The sequence below is a fragment of the Ochotona princeps genome, chromosome 21 (assembly GCF_030435755.1).
Source record: "Ochotona princeps isolate mOchPri1 chromosome 21, mOchPri1.hap1, whole genome shotgun sequence".
Taxonomy (NCBI): Eukaryota; Metazoa; Chordata; class Mammalia; order Lagomorpha; family Ochotonidae; genus Ochotona; species Ochotona princeps.
In genome coordinates, this window is record NC_080852.1 from 3,653,640 (window position 1) to 3,671,956 (window position 18,317).

The 18,317-nt window shown below is 44.2% G+C and overlaps 1 pseudogene; it reads left to right on the forward strand.

Moving 5' to 3' along the window:
• LOC131482929 (zinc finger protein 850-like) overlaps positions 1-18,317 on the forward strand; it is a 420,589-nt pseudogene that overhangs the window by 400,495 nt on the left and 1,777 nt on the right.

The following is an 18,317-nucleotide window of genomic DNA, read 5'->3' on the forward strand; positions in this document are numbered from 1 at the left end:
ATATGAGGGGAAGGGAGGAGATAAAGGGAGAAGCCACACCCAGCTCCCAACCATCCCATGATCCCTGATGTGGGGCATGCTCTGAGGGTCCTGCTCATGAGGTTTTGATAGTACAACAGAACTGAGTTACTGCCGATCTCGCCATTCCAAGCACAATGAAATCTGTCCAGAATCCACTGGTTGATACAGTAAATCTTAGAGTCTCCGTTTACCCACAAATTCACCTCCAACACTTGTCTGGGGTAGTTGATTGGTTTGTTCTCTTCTTTGTGCTGTTATGGTAACAAGTGTGAACTGCATGCTCCAATGTATTGCCATATCCTCTGTGTGCACCTGAATATGCTGTTCACTCTGCATCAAAGCCACTGAGGAGGCCTGGCTCTGACAAATGCCCTCCATGGTCAGTCCATGGAACCTGCAGTTCTCTCCATGGTTGGAGTTCTGAATCCAGTGATTCAGTTGCGGGAATCCCCAAAGAAACTTGATCTGATTTGATGAGGACCTGATTCTTTTGTGTGCATGCCAACAGAGGGTCCAGGACATTCCATAACCCCAGTCAGCTTATACGCATGCTGGTGGTTGATATTGCTGGATCAGATCTGTCTCCAACCCTCTCTTCTATACATACCAATGAGTGTTTTAGTCTATCAGAGAGGTGCTCACTGTTTCCCTCATGGGCTCTCTCCAATTGCTGGATCTTGAACTCTAGGTGTTTCTGCAGTTTAGCTTGATAAAATTTGCTTCACCCGCCCCCCGCTGGAGCCATCATTTGCTAGGTGATGCTGTGGCAAAGCCCATCCAACCCAACCCTCACCCACTGTGGCTTATGCACATACCAGTAGGTACAGTCTGCCCACCTTGGATTTTCCCTCTTCCATTAAACATGCAGGCCAACAGATGTTATAGCCCTGCCCGGACTGGTCTGCCCAAATAAAAGCTTTCTTTCACCAGTAGGCTGAGCTCCCTGCAGCCTTCTACTCAGTTTGCCTGCATTCCCATGGGTCTCACTTGTGATGGTTATGTGCTGTGGCCGAGTCTGGCATAGCATACTTTACCTTGGCATTTGCCATTGAGTGCTACAGTGTGGCTTGGCCCAGCTTTCTCCCAGTTCAAGCTCACATAGGTGGGAGCTACAGCCTAGCCAGTGCAACCAACTGCCAGTCCCATCCCTAATGTGGATTGTGTGATGATGCGGCCCAATGCGACATGATTCACATATCTTCTGTCTCTCAGATTTGCCATTGGATGATATGAACTGACTTAGCCTGGTTTGCCCCAGAGGTGAGACAAAGGCATGCCCTTAGGTATCATATCCTGGCCTGGTCTAGGCTGCTCCCTGTCATGGTTCTTGCGTTCACCTGCAGGGGCTGTGTCCCAACAGAGAAATTGCACAAGCTCCTCCATGAGAACTTATTCCAGTGCCAGATCGGTGGGTTCATGGTCTAGCCCTACCTAGTCTATCTCCTGTGTTAGCCGGAACAGTGGCCTTTCCTGATTGGTCCTCAACGCATTCTGTTTTTTTTCTGTTGGGTATTACAGCTCAACCCAGGATGGTCCACCCCTAGACACAGCTCATACATAGCTCAGCAGGGAGAGATGTAGCCTAGCTCATCCTACATTAAGCCTTGTTCTTTTTTTTTTTTTTAATACTTTTTTTTTATTAATTTTTTTTTATTGTATTGTTGTTGACAATCTTTGCATAGTTAATTAGTTAAAGGAAAAAGCAGGAAAAAAAAAAAGGTTTAGGGGGATAGGAAAGTGGGTAATGCTATTATGTCCATATTGTTTCCATCACGTATCTGAGGTAAAGGGGGATATTGAGGGAGAAGCCCCGCCCGGTTTCCCGCCCACCCTAAGTCACGGATGTGGGGCATGCTCTGAGATATGTGCTCGAGTGGTGTTAATAGTTCTCCAGTTATGAATCGCTGCCAGTTTCGCTCGATGAGGTCGTCCACCAATTGATATGGTCCATCATAAAGTCTCCGTTTGCCCCATAATTTGCTGCCAACATATAGCTGAGATGAATGATTGATCTGCTCTGTCTTCTGTCTTTTCTTGGTTAGAGTTCTGAGTCCAGCAGTTCGATTGGGGAGATCTCCAAAGATACTTTGAGGTATTCCCAGACTAGTTTCTTGTATGTTCTAGCAAGCACAGGGCCCGGCACAGTTCATCACCCCGATCAGCTGGTGGTTGCAATTGCTGGGTTGGTTCTGTTTTCAGTCCCGAGTTGCACTGGAACCAATGGGTGTTGCAGTCCAGTCTGGTTCGGCCCTTACATCACCCAGTGGGAGCTGCAGCCTAGTAGGGGCGACCCACAATACCCCCCACCAAGCCCGCCCCCTACCCTGGTTTGCCAGTATGTGTAGCAGAAGACCAGTCTGTCCCCCATCCCATTTGGCTCTGGTACTTGTCAATGGGTATTAAAGCTTAGTTCTATCTAACCAACTCAACCATCCAGCCCTCCCAGATGTTGTTGAGTGCCTCTCTATCTAGCCATCCCAGCCCCCGTCCTAGTTTTCATGCCCTCCCACGGGAATAGTGACCCAAGAAGGGGGAACCCACTTTTCCCTCCCAGGTCTCTCTGTCCCGGTTTATGCACTCTTTAGGTGGTCCTGAGATTTGACTTGACAGAATTAGTCCCCAGTGCCAGCTTCTGCCAGCTGATGCTGCGGCCCTGATCTAGTCCACATGCAGCGCACAGGTGTTGTAGCCTTGCTTGGTCGGGTCTGTCTCTATCCCAGCCCACGCTCTCCAGTGGGAGTAGCTGACCGGCGAGGGGACCAGCCCCTTAATCCCCCCGCCAGCTCTGCCCCTTCCTTCCTGGATCTCACGTGTGCTGGATAGGTGCTGCATTCATATCCAGTACAGGCAGCCACGCCCTGGCATTCCATAATGTGTACTGGTTGTGTCGCAACCAAACCCGGCCCATCCCACACTCTGTTCTGGCGATCGGATTTGCCAGTGGTTGACATGAACTGATTCAGCCTGGTCTGCTCCTGACCCATGCCGAATGTATGCCAGTGGGAAACTTTCCATGGCCTATTCTGGGCTGTTTCCTATCATGCTTCTTGCGCTTACCTGCAGGGACTGTGTCCTGCCAGAGGAGTTGCCCAGGCTCCTCCATCAGAACCCCTCCCAATGCCAGATTTTGCGCTTGCCAGGGGGTTCTTGAGCCAACCCTACTCAGTTCACCTCCTGTCCTAGCAGGAACAGTGGTTTTTTCCTGGCTGGCTTTCACCCCATTCTGGTTCTTGCTGTTGGATGTTTCAGCCCAGCCATGGCTCGTCCATACCCACATACAGCTCACACATGGCTCAGAAGAGGAGTGAGACCCAGCCTAGTCAGTCCCACATCTACCCTGGTTCTCCATAACACCAGATGGTGTTGGGATCTGAACCGGCCTGGTGCATCCAATCCCAGCCCACACTAGTGCCTAGGGTGACTACAACTGTTTCCTAGATAGAACGCAGCCCACATTCCAGCACATACACTCCTTGGTGGGAGCATCATCCCAGTTGTGGTGTCTCCTTACCTCCCAGATTGGGCCTGTTCCTAGCCGTAAATCACACACCTGCCCGTGGTTGTTCTGAGGAGCATTAGCTGCAAGCCTCAAGTTCATTTGGGATTCCCTCATTGCCAGCATTCTGTTTCCTCCATTTTGATTGAAGGGATCCCCAAAGAGACTTTGAGGTGTTCAGAGATCAGGTTACTAGCAAGCACAGTGCTTCATGCCCGCAGCACTGTGGGTTCAGGAGGGAGCCTCCCAGGCAGCAGGTCAATGAACCAAAAGTCAAAAACTCTCTGGCCGGGCGCCCTGGAGCAGCTCCCCACGTGTACGTGGTAGCTACTGTGTGTTCCCAGGCTTGAGGCGAGGCCATCCCAAGGCCCCCCGGCAGGCAGCAAGGTAGCTGCCTGCCGGAAGTTCAAGTCCTTGGGCCCCAGTCCCACCCTTCCTGGCTCCTCCCCCCAGCTCAAGCCACATGGCGAGCAGTAGGGGAGGCCCAGACCCACTACACAGACCCCCGGGACTCACCCAGAAAAGGGGTAGCCATCGAGGTTCCGGCAAATCTGGGAGCAGCTCCCCACATGTACGTGGTAGCTACTGTGTGTTCCCAGGCTTGAGGCGAGGCCCATTAAGCCTTGTTCTGACGAACAGCAGTGTGTGCTGGAGTCTAGCTCAGTCTGGCACACACCAGACCTAGTCCACACTTGTGACACAAGGAGACTGCAGCCATGTCCAGACCAGATAACAGCCCCTATTCAGGCCCTCACACTCCCCCGTAGGAACCACAACCCAGTCAGTGTATACCCTTAGCTCCTCAGCCAGGCCTGTTTCCAGGCATAAATCTTGCTTGTGCCAGTGGTTTCTCTGACCCAGCTGGGCATAGTCCCTCACCTATCTTGGCCTTTGCTTTCAAACGCTAGAGCCTGGCCACACCCAGCCTGCCCCCAGTACCAAGTCTTGTTGGTGGATACTGTAACCTGAACCAGCTCAGTATCTACCCATCCATGGCCCATGATAACTGGCAGGTGTGATAGCCTAGCTGGAATGGCCCATGCTCCAGCCTGGTTTCTTCACTTGGTGGTGAGTTTATATTTGCTTGGCCCTGCCTGTTCAGCCCCCTTGTACAACCAACGCACATGTTTGCAAACAGGTAGAGCTAACCTGCCCACCTTTCCCACCTAGCCCAACCCCCAGACCTGGATCATGTGCTCACGAGCAGGAGCTATGACCCAGCAGGAGAGTTTCTAAGTTCTCTCACTCTGCCTACTCCCAGATCCGGATCTCACTCATGTCAGTGGGTGCTAGGGCCTTGCCCGGCATAGCCTGCCCCTCCACCTTGGCCTTATGAATGTTGCGGCCTGGCCTGCACACCCTCTTTTAGGATGCATATGCTGGTGCTGCAGCCTGGACCTGCCCGGAGTCTTGGTGTCTGTACCTATGAGTGTTGACAGGTTCTATGATCATACCTAGCTCAATCCATCTCCCGCCCAGCTCTTGATCTAACCAGTGGGACTTGTATTTCCACAGGTTTAGGCCCACATATTCCCCACAGAATCTTCCCCTGGACCTGGTTCTCTCAGATGCTGATGTCATGGCCCTGCCTAATATGACCCATCCCTGTTCCAACATTCAGTCAGGCAGTGGGATCTAGCCCTGTCAGACAAATCCCCAGCCCTAACTTTTGCATGGACTAGGATGTGGTGGTCAGCAATATTCCTTACTAAGAATCCTTACTCAGGACTCCCATATGGGCTGGTGTATCAGTCTGACCCATATAGTGCTTCTGTTCTCTCCCCTCCAAACCACCATGTCTCAGGCCCCTCATTTTGCTGCAAGTGCAGTGGCCCTGTCACTGTGTGTCCTTCAGGATTCATTCATTACCTACATGTACAGTGACCTTATCCATGAATGTCCCTTGGATGAAGCTAGCAGGTGAAGCCTGGTGCCAGTTGGTGCTCTGGCTGCCCACAATCCCAGGATTCACTCAGCACTTGGCATCAATGGCTGTTGCTAGTGCTCTAAGTATTGAGTCTGAGCTGACTCAGGTGCCCCCGGCAGCCCCCATGCTGCAGGCAGCTCCATTAACACAGCCTGGAGGTCTCGCCCACATATCTTAAAAAAAAAAAAAAAAAGAAGAAGAAGAAGAAGAAGAAAAAGAATATGCAGCTATGCTGACACACTGGTATAGTTAACACATATTTGGCATTAACCAGGGCCAGGATGCTACCAGCTCCTAGCTGATTTTCTCCCACCTGTGTAACAGTTACCTAGGTACAGTGCAAACTAGGCAGCTGCCTAGAGCTGGGGTGTTTAATATCTTCTAAATAGATTTTAGTGTAAAGGGATGATTCTGATTTCTAAAAAAAAAATGCAGTGAATTGTGATCTTATGTATTTGAATAATATCATAGGGCACAGTGTTTTATTTAAGTATATGCACAGCATCAGCTGAGTAAACCAGGTACCCAGGCTTTCTGTGTGTGTGTGTGTGTGTGTGTGTGTGTGTGTGTGTGTGTGTGTGTTTTACAACACACAGGGTCCTCCGTTCCAGTTGCCTTATCATTGTGAACTGCAGTCACCACGCACTGGGAAGGAACACTGGATCTTGTTCCTTCTGTCTCTCTTTACTGCCTTTCTACCTCCTTCCTAGCCCTGGTCTTCACTCTGACCAACCCGTAGCAATCACAGTTCTAAGTTTGCAGCTATGTTTTAACATTTATAAATGATAACATGTTAGTTTTTCTACATTTGCCTTATTTTATTTCACTACATTCCCATGTTCATCTATTTTGTAACAAATAAGAATTTGTTGTTTTTAATGACTGAATGCAGTCTCTTGGCATTCATTAGGTTTCATTATTAATAACATTGGGGGAACAAATGAAATCTACAATCAAAATTAATTTAGTATCTTTTTTAGTATACTAATTTAGTCTATTTTTATTTCTGTGCCTTTTATTTCCTTACCTTGTCTACTTTTGTGTGAATATTAAATTATATAACAATAAAAAGTAGTCATTCTAATTTGGTTACGTATCTTAGAGGAAATGCTTTTGGTTTTTTGGCATTCAGTTGTGTAATGGCTATAGGTTTGTTACCTGTAGATAATATTTTATTGAGGCCTATTTCTGTGTACCTCAACTGAGGTATATTTAGATATATTTATATTTTTGTAGATTTCTTCAACTTACATATATAAGTTATTGCAAAATAAATGTAGAAATTCATTGAGTGCTTTCTGTAAGATAATTTTAATGATGCTTGTCCTTCATCCTGTTTATCTGAAATATTTGGTTTTGATTTTCATTTATTGGCCCATTTTCTACGTTCTCTAGTTAGGTGCACCTTGGTTAGTACATGTGAGCTTGTTGATGTGATGTTTTATTTATTTTACTTGTGTTATAGAAATATTTTTATTAAAGATTTTATTTATTGCAGAATCAGATATATAGAGAGGAGGAGAGACTTAGAGGAAAATCTTAGGTCTGATGGTTTCCTCCCCAAGTGGGGAAGCCTGGGCTGCTGGATTATAACCGGTGACCATATGGGATCCTGGTGCATGCAACACAAGGACTTTAGCAACAAGGCCACCGCACTGGGCTCTATGATAAGAATTTTACATCTATTTTATCATGTGTATTGGTCTTTGATTTTTTAATGATTTTAAACTAGATTTCTGGACTATGAGCAATTATTTCAGAGGAAGCTTAAAGTAAATATATAGAGAACTAATTGTACAGCAATGGAGCTTGTACTTCTACTGAGCAATTCCATCTTTTTTCCCCCTATTTTAAACAGTCAGACATAGTTGAAGATCTTCCTACTGCTGATTCAATCTAGTTTAGGAATCCAAGTATTGCTAGGCTCAACATAATTGCAGAATTGTTTTCTTCGTTTTAATTTTTTACAGTAACTCTAGAAAATTTGGTGTTAATTTGGTAGAATTTAGTAGTGAAGACACCTAGTGTTGACCTTTGGTTTGAAGAAATTTTATTCCTGCTTCACTATTAACTGCCAATTTTCTCAAGTTTTTTGCTGTCTTTTTATTGTTTCTAGCCTAATGCTAAGTATCCAGAAATTAAGCCTTTCTCATGATTTATTTGTTTATAACTACAGTTCATAGTCCCTAGTGATCCATTGCACATCCATTTTTCCAGTAAAGATTTATTTTATCAGGCCTGGCGTGGTGGCCTAGCCTTGAACATGCCAGGATCGCATAGGTCTCCGGTTCTAATCTCGTCAAAGCCACAATGCATCCAGCTCCCTGCTTGTGGTCTGAGAATGCAGTCGAGGATGGACCAAAGCCTTGGGACCCTGCACCCACATGGGAGACCTGGAGGAGATTCCTGGCTCCTGGCTTCAGATTGGTGCAGCATGAGCCATTGCGACAACTTGGGGAGTGAATCATCAAATGGAAGATCTTCCTGTGTATCTCTTCTCCTCTCTGTATATCTGACTTTGCAATTTAAAAAAAATCATTTAAAAAATAAATTTACCGGTATACAAGGCAGAACTATAGAGAAAGAGGGAGAGTTAGAGAGATCTTCCTTCTGTTTTATCCCTCTCCAAGTGATCACAGTGATTAAAGCAGGGCCAGATTGAAGCTTCTTCCCAGTTCTCCCAGATCAGTACAGGGAATCAAGCACTTGGGACATCCTCTGCATTCCCACATGCACTAGAAGGGGTAGCTGGATCAGAAATAAAGCAGCTGGGCCTAGCACGATAACCTAGTGGGTAATGTCCTTGCCTTGCACATGCTGGGATTCCATATGGGTGCTGGTTATAATCCTGATGGCCACACTTCTCATCCAGCTCCCCGACTGTAGCATGGGAAATCAGTGGTGGATGGCACAAAGCCATGGGACGCTGCCTCTGTGAGAGACCCGGAAGAAGCTCCAGGCTCCTGGCTTCAATTTTGCTCAGCTTGGACAATTGTGGCCACTTGGGGCGTGAATCAGCAAATGCATGATCATCGTATCTGTCTCTCATTTCTTAAAAAAGTATCAGGCTTTCCAATAAAAATAGATAAATGTTTATTTTAAAAAAGAGAGAAAAAAATGCAGCAGCCAGGTGGGATCTACATGGGAAGAATATATCCCAAGCAGTGGCAGAACGCACTTTGTCCAGACAGCCCTGATCCACTGCATTTCTGAGATATCAATTGTAATATGTCTCTCTTCTCTTTGATGTTATGTACTTGAGCCTGCTTTTTGCTTCATCTAGCAAAAGTTTTACTGATTTTGTTCTCCTTTTAAGAACAATGAATGCTTCCTTTATCTTAAGTATTGCTGAATATAGTTTTTATTTCTTCATTAACCGTTATTTTGAATTTCCTTATTGTACTCCTACACTTGGCTTCTTATTTTTGTGAGACTTGGAGATCAGTACTTAGGATGCTTATTTCATATTTTTGTTGTTATAGTTCAGGTGTTGACCATGTAAATTGAAAACTTTTAATTTCTATATTTCTCTGATGATGGGCAGTTCTTTCTCATTAGCAATAGGAAGTATAGTTACAAATAAGAGTGTGCTTTGATTGCCATAAATATATACTATAGAATGTGTGTCTTTAATCACAGTAATTTATTTCTTATGGCTCTTTTTAAAATTTTATTTTGATGGTGTTTACACAGTTGAGAAGGGAGCCTGCACACGTGGATACTGATTAAGCTAGGAAGAATGGAGAATTAGGTGGAAGTGGATGAGACCATTGTTTCCAAATGTTCTTCTTCCTGTGTCTGGGGGATGGTGGGGTGTAGGAGAGAATCCACCCCCAGAATCCCCACAATAGAACCGTGGCTGCTTTCGGCTGGTTGGGGGAAGGACAGAGCATGGCCTGTCTGCTTGAAGGCAGCTTGAGCTTGCCTGGGTTGTTTTAATGAAGGAAATTGCAATGGATATAAAGTGGTATATCATAGTGGTTGCCATTTTCATTCACTTAATGATCAATCATGCTGAAAATCTTTTTGTGCTAATTAATTGGCCTTTTGATTATCTTCTTTGTAGAAATATATTTAGTTCTTTGTCCATTTTGGTATGTGTTTTTATTGCTTTTGAGTCTCAGGATTTTCCTGCCAACATGCCCGAGACCACCAGGGGATGTGGTGTCAGTGCTCTTGGGCTGTGAGAACCACTGGGGATAGTCTGAGGGAGCATGTCCATTTATTATAATGTGATCACAACTCATTCACTGGGAAAGGAGACAGCAGAATGGCAGTCCCGGACAGCCCTCCCACACAACAATGACACTGTAATTGACTAGAAGGCATGTCTATCCCTTTAGAACCTCCAATCAAGTCACAGATCAAGCACTGCAAACATGGCTGTAAGCCATGCCTCAGGTCCTAGACATGGGGGCTGCTAGTCGTGCTCACCAGGTAGCATTTGAGTTGACAATCATACTTATACTGTAATACATTCTTATTACATTTGTGATTGATGAACAAATTAAATGAAGATTGTCCTGTAACTCTACTATACGTTGAACTTAACAATATTTTCAGTGTCACAACTATGTTTACTGTGGTGTAAATATTCTTAAAAGCAGTCCACACTGAATGTGCTGTAGTATGTGAAGAGTAGTGAAATTTTGATGACTACAAATCAACCTGTAATGCCATTGTTTAGGTACAATTTGTGAAATGTATTTTTTTTATTTTGATTGGAAAGTCAGGTTTACAGAGAGAAGGAGAGACAGATCTTCCAACCACTGGTATAATTCCAAAGTGGCTACAATGGCTGGAGCTGCTAGAGCTGAGTTGATCTGAAGCCAGGAAATTCTTCCAGGTTTCCCACCCAGGTGCAGGGTCCCATGGCTTTGGGCCTCCTTCTACTGCTTTCTGAGGCCACAAGCAGGGAGGAGGATGGGAAATGAACAACCAGGATATGAACCAGTTCCATAGGAAGAAGAAATAGAAAATTTGGAAACAGTGACCACATCAACTTTTCCCTAAGCCTTGAACCATCCCAGCCTGATCATGTATGTAAACTTCATCCACAATAAACAAAAAAAAATTCATCAGAATATGAATCAGTTCCATAGGAAGAAGAAATAGAAAATATGGAAACAGTGATCCCATCAACTTTTCCCTAATCCTTGAGCCTTCCTACCCTTATCATTTATGTAAACTTCATCCACAATAAACAAAGAAAATTCACATATATGTGTATATTTATGTGTGTGTATACATATATATGTATATATGTAAATATATATTTGTTTTGGAAAAGCAGATATACAGAAAGAAGGGGATACAAAGATTCTCCATCTGCTCTCACTCTGAAAGAGTTGCAATGGAAGGAGCTGGGCCGATGAGAAGCTGGAGGTTCTCCGGGACCCACCACACAGGTTCAGGGTCCCAAGGCTTTTGGCTGTCCTTTACCACATTCCCACACCACAGGCAGGGTGCTGGCTAGGAAGTGGATTAGCCAGGACACAGACTGGCCACCTCTGTGGCATCCCGGTGCATGCCATGTGAGGGCTTTCACCCCTTGGCTATTGTGCCATGCTCCTTTTTCAATTTCTTTATATCTGGTTTTCAAATAAATAAATGATTTTAAAATGGGGAAACAAAAAATTACAAATCTAAATAGAAGTCGTGTTCCATTAGGAAATAATAGGATTTTGTTTTTTGTTTTTTTCTAAAGAGAATATACTTGTGTATTATGAGCTTTTTGGATTATTAGGGTTTCTGTATCACTCCTGTTTTAAAGATTTACTTTTATTGCAAAGTCAGATATACAGAGAGAAGAGACAGACAGGAAGATCTTCCATGTGATTATTCATTCCCCATGTGACCACAACTGCTGGAGGTACACCAATCTGAAGCCAGGAGCCAGGAACTTCTTTCTGAGTCTCCCACATGGGTGCAGGTTTCCAAAGCTTTGGTCCATCCTTGACTGTTTTCTCAGGCCACAAGCAGGGAGCTAGAAGGGAGAAGTGGAGCTGCCAGGATTAGAACTGGCAGCATATGGAACCCCAGAACATTCAAGGCAAGGTGGCTAGGCCACCACGCCTGGCCCTCTATATCACTCTTAATAATTTGTCAAATATCAGGACACAGGAAGTTCCATGTGTTGTTCAAATTGGCAACTTTTATGTTTCAAGCTCCTTGTGACATTAACAACATATACATCCTCTGTTTGGTCAAGAGATGATCAAATTACCTCAGCAGATAGTTCTCAAAATGTAGCCATTTGGGAGATCAAAATCACAATGAGATATCTCAACCCTGTCAGAATTACTATTATTTGGAAGAAATTGGTAATAAATACGGGTGAGGAAGTAAAAAATGGGAACATTTATACATTGCTGATGGAGTTATAGATTAAGTCAACACGAGAAAAATAGTATAAAATTTCTTAAAGGTTTAAAAATAAGATTGCTGGGCTCAGAAGAGTGAAGTAGCAAGTAAAATCCCGGCAGCTCCACTTCCCATCCAGCTCCCTGCTTGTGGCCTAGGAAAGCAGTCGAGGACGGCCCAGTGCTTTGGGTTCCTGCACCTGCGTGGGAGACCTGGAAGAGGTTAAGTAGAAAGTTTTAATATGTGCATACTCAAAAGCAAAAAAAAAGAAAAATATATATAGTTTTATATTTATACACTAGAATTACATGTGTATATATTTCATATTTTTGACTTTTGAGTATGTACATATATACATTATTGATATATATGATCATATGTATATATTTAATTACAGTATAAGCTGAAGGAAATATTTACTCATGCAAGTAAAGTTCAAAAATATTTTCAGTATTTCATTATTTCTCTTTGAAATAAGAAAATGGAATCTTATTACTGCTTTATATTTTTAAGCATCTCAGTATGTATGAGGAAATTATTAGTAGGCTGCTCAATAGTTTTCTCATTATCTTGTGCAATAGTAAGCATTTTTCTTAATTATTAATCTAGCATGATTTTTACCTAATGTGTATCTAAAGATTGCACAATGAACTCATTTTATGCTTATTATAGAAAACAGTCTTATACAGAATAATAATGGAATTGTGGCTTCAAAAGTGCAAATATGATACGAACAAAATGTTTTGTTTTTCCCTTGTTGCCAGATAGATTGTAAATTAAGCTACATTCCCAGAAGTTGCAAACTAAACACACACAGAGGAATTAAACTCAGGTTAGTATTATAGGTCCTGAGTTAATATTTCAGCTCAGTGTCAATATGGTCACTTATGTTATTTTATTTGAAAAGTAGAGTGGCAATAAAGGAAACACAGAGTCATATCTTCTACTTGGAGAGCTATTCTAGCAATGCCTTCAACAGTTCATTAGAATGAGAGTCTTTAGAGAAAACAACCTTCACGCAAATAAGGAATATTCTGTTGTAGTTTTGGAATTGCAAGAGTAATACACCACAAGATATTTTCATTTAACTGTTACTCTGTGATGCTGTATAAATTGTAAATTAAACTACATCCATAGAAGTTGCAAATTAAATATACAGAGAATTTCCTGTCAGTGTTTCTATTTAATGATCCAGAGCTGAGGAGATATGTGCTATTACAGGTGTTGGTGTCATTTGAAGATGTGGCTGTGGACTTTACCCAGGAAGAATGGCAGACAATGGACAATGCTCAGAGGACCCTGTACAGGGAGGTGATGCTTGAGACCTATAACAATCTGCTGTCCTTGGGTGAGTGAAGTTCTGTCATGCCTAAGCAGATCACGTCTGTATACTTTGCTGCTGAAAGAAGAGTTTATAAAGTGTAATAGTTGGTAGGACTAGTAGGGATTTCGGAAATTCTGCATCATTCTTCATTCCCAGGGTACTCCATGACAAAGCCTGATGTGATCTTCAAGTTGGAGCAAGAATCAGCACCATGGACAGTGGAGAACTCTGTCAAGCAGAGACTTCCAGGTAGGTCAGCACATACTGGGCAGGGAAGTTGATACTTCTTTCAGTAAGTGTTGAATAGAATTATGTATGATTTTTTTTAAAGATTTATTCATTTTATTACAAATCAGATATACAGAGAGGAGGAGAGAGAGAGAGGAAGATCTGCCATCCGATGATTCACTCCCCAAGTGAGCTGCAACGGGCCAATGCATGCCGATCCGAAGCAGGGTACCTGGAACCTCTTCCGGGTCTCCCACGCAGGTGCAGAGTCCCAAAGCACTGGGCCATCCTTGACTGCTTTCCCATGCCACAAACAGGGAGTTGGATGGGAAGTGGGGCTGCCGGGATTAGAACCGGCGCCCATATGGGATCCTGGGGCTTTCAATGTGAGGACTTTAGCCGCTAGGCCACGCCGCCGGGCGCTATGTTTGATTTTTAATTTAACTTTCTTCCAGTATAGCCGGTGAGACATAAGCATTCTACAGTCTCCATACATAGGTTTATTCTAGCAATTTGCCAGGCTGTCACCATAAATCTGAAGTATATATGGGTCTTTTCATAATCCCGAACACTTGAATCCCATCTGCCACCTCCCAAGATACATTTTCAGGAAGTTGTTTTTGAAGCAGGTGCCAGCAAAAGACGAATTAGTGCTAAGATAGGATATAAGATACCCTAAGCCTTATTTTGAATTTTTATACCATATTTTCTGTCATATCGCACTTTAAGTTAAATACGCAATCTCATGTAACTGAAATTTTTATTTTAAAAAATAGAGATTATGTTAAGGCATTAATAGATGAGATGTAATGCCTATTTAAAAATGCGCATAAATATCCACATTTTGCCAGTATTAAAATGTCTTGTAGCTAGAATGGCAACAAATCTCATTGGCTTCACTGGAGCATTTGAATAGAAACAATTAGATGTGATTCATAGATATGGTTACTCTTTTCCTCATTTCAGATCCCCATGGAAAGAATGAGCTGCTTGGATCTACTCAGAAAGATCAAGAGATAATCTTCAGGCAAGTTGTAATCACAAAAATTATAGAATAACTGAAAAGAGAGCTGCATTGCCACAAAGATGCTTAGCATCAGCTCTGGCCATAATTGCAGCACAATATGAGAGGGAAATTGAACAAAAATGAGACTTGAGAAATATGATTTCATTCTTTCTTTTTACTTTTATTTTTTTCATTTGCAGACAGAAGCTTTTTTTGCAAAGTGACCAGGTGAATATAGAAAGCAGAGGGAATCAAATAGCATTTCTTAGGAGAGAGCCAGGAGATGGTGTGCCTCTTGAATGGAGACAGCAACATTTTTCAGAAGGGTCTTAGATTTCTAAGTATCCCCTGAGCATTCCTTTTCTGGACAGGAACCTGTGAGTAAGACACTTCCCATTGTATTGGTTGTCTCTCAACCAGCAAGGAAATAGCTGCTATTACACAGCTTCAAATCTGCACCGGCCATTCTATGGCTGTTCAGCTCTCAGAGGTAGGCAGCCACATGAGTGACAAAGTTGAAGAAACTGGACTTTTCTCAACTCATGTATGAAATGTAGAGGGGGTCATCCATGTTTTTATTGTATTTTTGACAACCTTTACATAGTTAATTAGGGTAAAGAAGTTCAAGGGTTACAGGAAAATGGGCAAGACTATTATTTCTACGTTGTTTCCTTCATATATCTGAAGTAAAAGGAGATTTTAAGGGAGAAGCCCACCCAGTCTCCCAGCCATCCCAGGTCCCTGATGTGGGGCATGCTCCGAGGGTCTTGCTCAAGTGGTTTTGGTAGTTCACCAGTTATGAATTGCTGCCAATCTCGCCACTCCAAGCACGATGAGGTCATTGAAGAATGCACTGGTTGACATAATCCAACATAGAGGCTCCAGTGCCCAGTTTTTTACTGGCAGCGTATAGCTGAGGTGGTTGATTGACTTGTTCTGTCCTCAGTCTTTTCATGGTTAGGGTTGTGAGTCTGGCATTTCGATTAGGTGGATTCCCAAAGAAACTTTGAGGTGTTCCCAGACTAGATTCTTGTGTGAACTAGCAAGTACAGTGCCCGGCACAGTCCATCACCACGATCAGCCTGTGGTTGTAATAGCTGGGTTGGTTTTGTTTCCATCCCTGTCTTCCACTGGAACCAATGGATGTTGCAGTCCAGCCTGAATCCAGTCCACATCATATTCAGCCCTCACATAAACCAGTGGGAGCTGCAGCTTAGTCAAAGTGACCCACAATAATCCCCACCAGGTCTGCCCCCTACCCTGGTTTGCCAGTGTGTGTAGTAGACTAGTCCAGTCTGTCCCACATCCCACTCGGCTCTCATACATATCATTGGGTGTTAAAGCCTAGTTCAATCTAACCAGCTCAGCTATCCAGCCCTCATGGATGTTGTTGAGTGCCTTTCTGTCTAACCACCCCAGCCCCTGTCCTGGTTTTTCTGCCTTCCTGTTGAAGTGGTGACCCAGAAGTAGGATCCCACTATTTCAACTCCCACTCCCGGATTATGTACTCTCCAGGTGGTTCCATGGTTTGACTTGACAGAATTAGCACCCAGTGCCAGCTTCTGTCAGTTTCTACTGCGACAAAGCCCAAACAATTCTCACCCACTCTAATTGTATATTGCAGCAGATGGAACAATCACCCCAGCCTGGCTTTTCCCTGATCTAGTCTACATGAGGCCCACAGGTGCTGTAGCCCTGCCTTGTCTGATCTGCCTCCATCCCAGCTCATGCTCTCCAGTGGGAGAAGCTATCCAGCAAGGGAACCACGCCCCCCATGTTTCCCCTGCTGGCTCCACTCCCTCCCTTCTTGGTTCTCACGTGTGCTGTTTGGGTGCTGTGGTCACATCCAGCATGCGTCACCTCACCATGGCATTCCATAATGTGTACTGGTTTTTGTTGTGACCAATTCTGGCCCGACAAACCCTCTGTTCTGGTGTTTGGATTTGCCAGCGGATGATGTGTAGTGATTCAGCCTGGTCTGCCCCCAACCCTTGCCAGGACTATCCCATGTAATCGTATAGTCATGATTGGTCAGTTTTAGCAGCTAACTTTCAAATGAGCAAGTTGACAGGCTTGTAATGGTAGATTGCAAGCAAGCAACTTTCAAACGGTACAAATCGATGCACTATAGGGCAATGACTCTTATCAAACACGAGGGACCTCCTTCCTGAGGAGTGGTCTACCTACATGACCTGCCAGGTGTCCTGCTGGGTGGGTGTCATGTGAACTGTCAGGCCAGGAGTTCACACAGTTCCCAGACAAGCATTTAAGGCAGAATCACAAAAGCAGAAAACATCTAGATTCTTCAAAAACACGTGACCATAAGAGCGAGTCCCTCCCTATCATGGGCCTTCATAGGGGCTTGCGAGGGGAGTGATTACAAAAAAAATGCAATACCACCCCCTCTCAGTTCCTGGTGATGATAGGTGAATGTCACAGGTGGGCAGAAGAGAAAGCCTAGATGGAGTGGGAGTGTGGCTTCCAAGCTGGTGAGCCTGAACTGATTGCCTAGCTGACAACATTGGGAGAAGGAAGCCACAAGTCTCAGACTTTTTTCTGGGTGAGATGGTACACATTACTGCCTATTGTGAACAAGTTTGTTTCTCTTTGCCCTTGGGGTGACTCATGTGAATACCTCCCCGAGATGGTGCATAAAAACTCAAATCAAAGTGAATATTTTTTACTGATTGAACTCTCATCCCTCCCACAATGTGGAGAAGACAACGTGAAGCATAAAAAAGGAGGCCAAAACTAAGGTCCCTTGTGAAATAGTTGGGATTCAGGATCCACTTAGTTAGTATCAAGTTATGCAGAAAATTGGCCTATTCTGTGGACTGTCCAACCAACACTTTTCAAAATATAAAGACCCAGAGATTTGCTTCTAAAATGAAAATTGACATGATTGCAAAAGTGAAAAAGGCAGTTGGTGGTTAGTGCCTCTAACATCCTAAACTTTTATACTTCCTATCTCCACCCCCTATGTCCTCAAAGCACAATCAGTCGGGAGGCTTAGCTGGAGCCAGGCAGTGACTGGGGATTACGTGTCTGTGGGCGGGTGTGTTCATGTTTGTGCAGAAGCACGGGATGCCAAAGATCATAGCCACAAGTTTAGTAAAAACCTTGTGGAGTCTTCTCTCATAATTCCAGCCACATAGCTCTTTTTTATGAGCCGAAAGCCTTTTCTAAGTCCCATATTGTGCACTGAAACAAATGTTGCAGGAAAGCTTGGTGATTCTTTTCTTTAACTTAGTATAGAATCATAAGATTGTGGAATAGTTTGGAAGGATGGGATTTACAGGAATTGGGAGAAAACAGAGGAGTGGGTCTTTTATTTCCAGTTATATATCCTGATTCATTAACCAATGGTTCTGACAACATTCAAGTTGCTAACTGGGAACACTTTCAATGTTCATAGGCTGACATGGTTGACCTTGGTGTCTCCTTTGTCCCAGATATTTGCTGTCATTGTATGGCTGGGGTAGTTATTCAATCTCTTCTCTTCTCCTTTCTCTGGGATGGTCCAGATGTGCTTTCCATGCCTCAGTGGGCTTCCATCTCCAGGTGGAGCCGGGCCAGTTGTCCAATACTCCTTTTCAGCCGAGGAGTACCAGTTCTTGCAAGTGCACCAAGACCTTGAACCAGTTGATCCTGCCCCAGTGGAGCACCACCCTCAGCAATCACTGAGCTAGCACCACCATGCAGGCATGTCAAGTATCCAAGCCAGGTGACCTGGCGCCTGCCACACCCTCTACTCCCAGGACTCGCAGACCCAGGACTCATTGCACTGGCCAGCCAAGGACCCAGGCCAAGCAACATAAACCGCCACACATACAGCCACTGGGGCTCATCACACAGCTGTGCTCAAGGGCCCAGACAAGGCTACCTGGGTCCCATTGGATCTCCTGCACCCAGGGATCATGTGTCCAGCACCAACATCTCCCTGATTGCCATG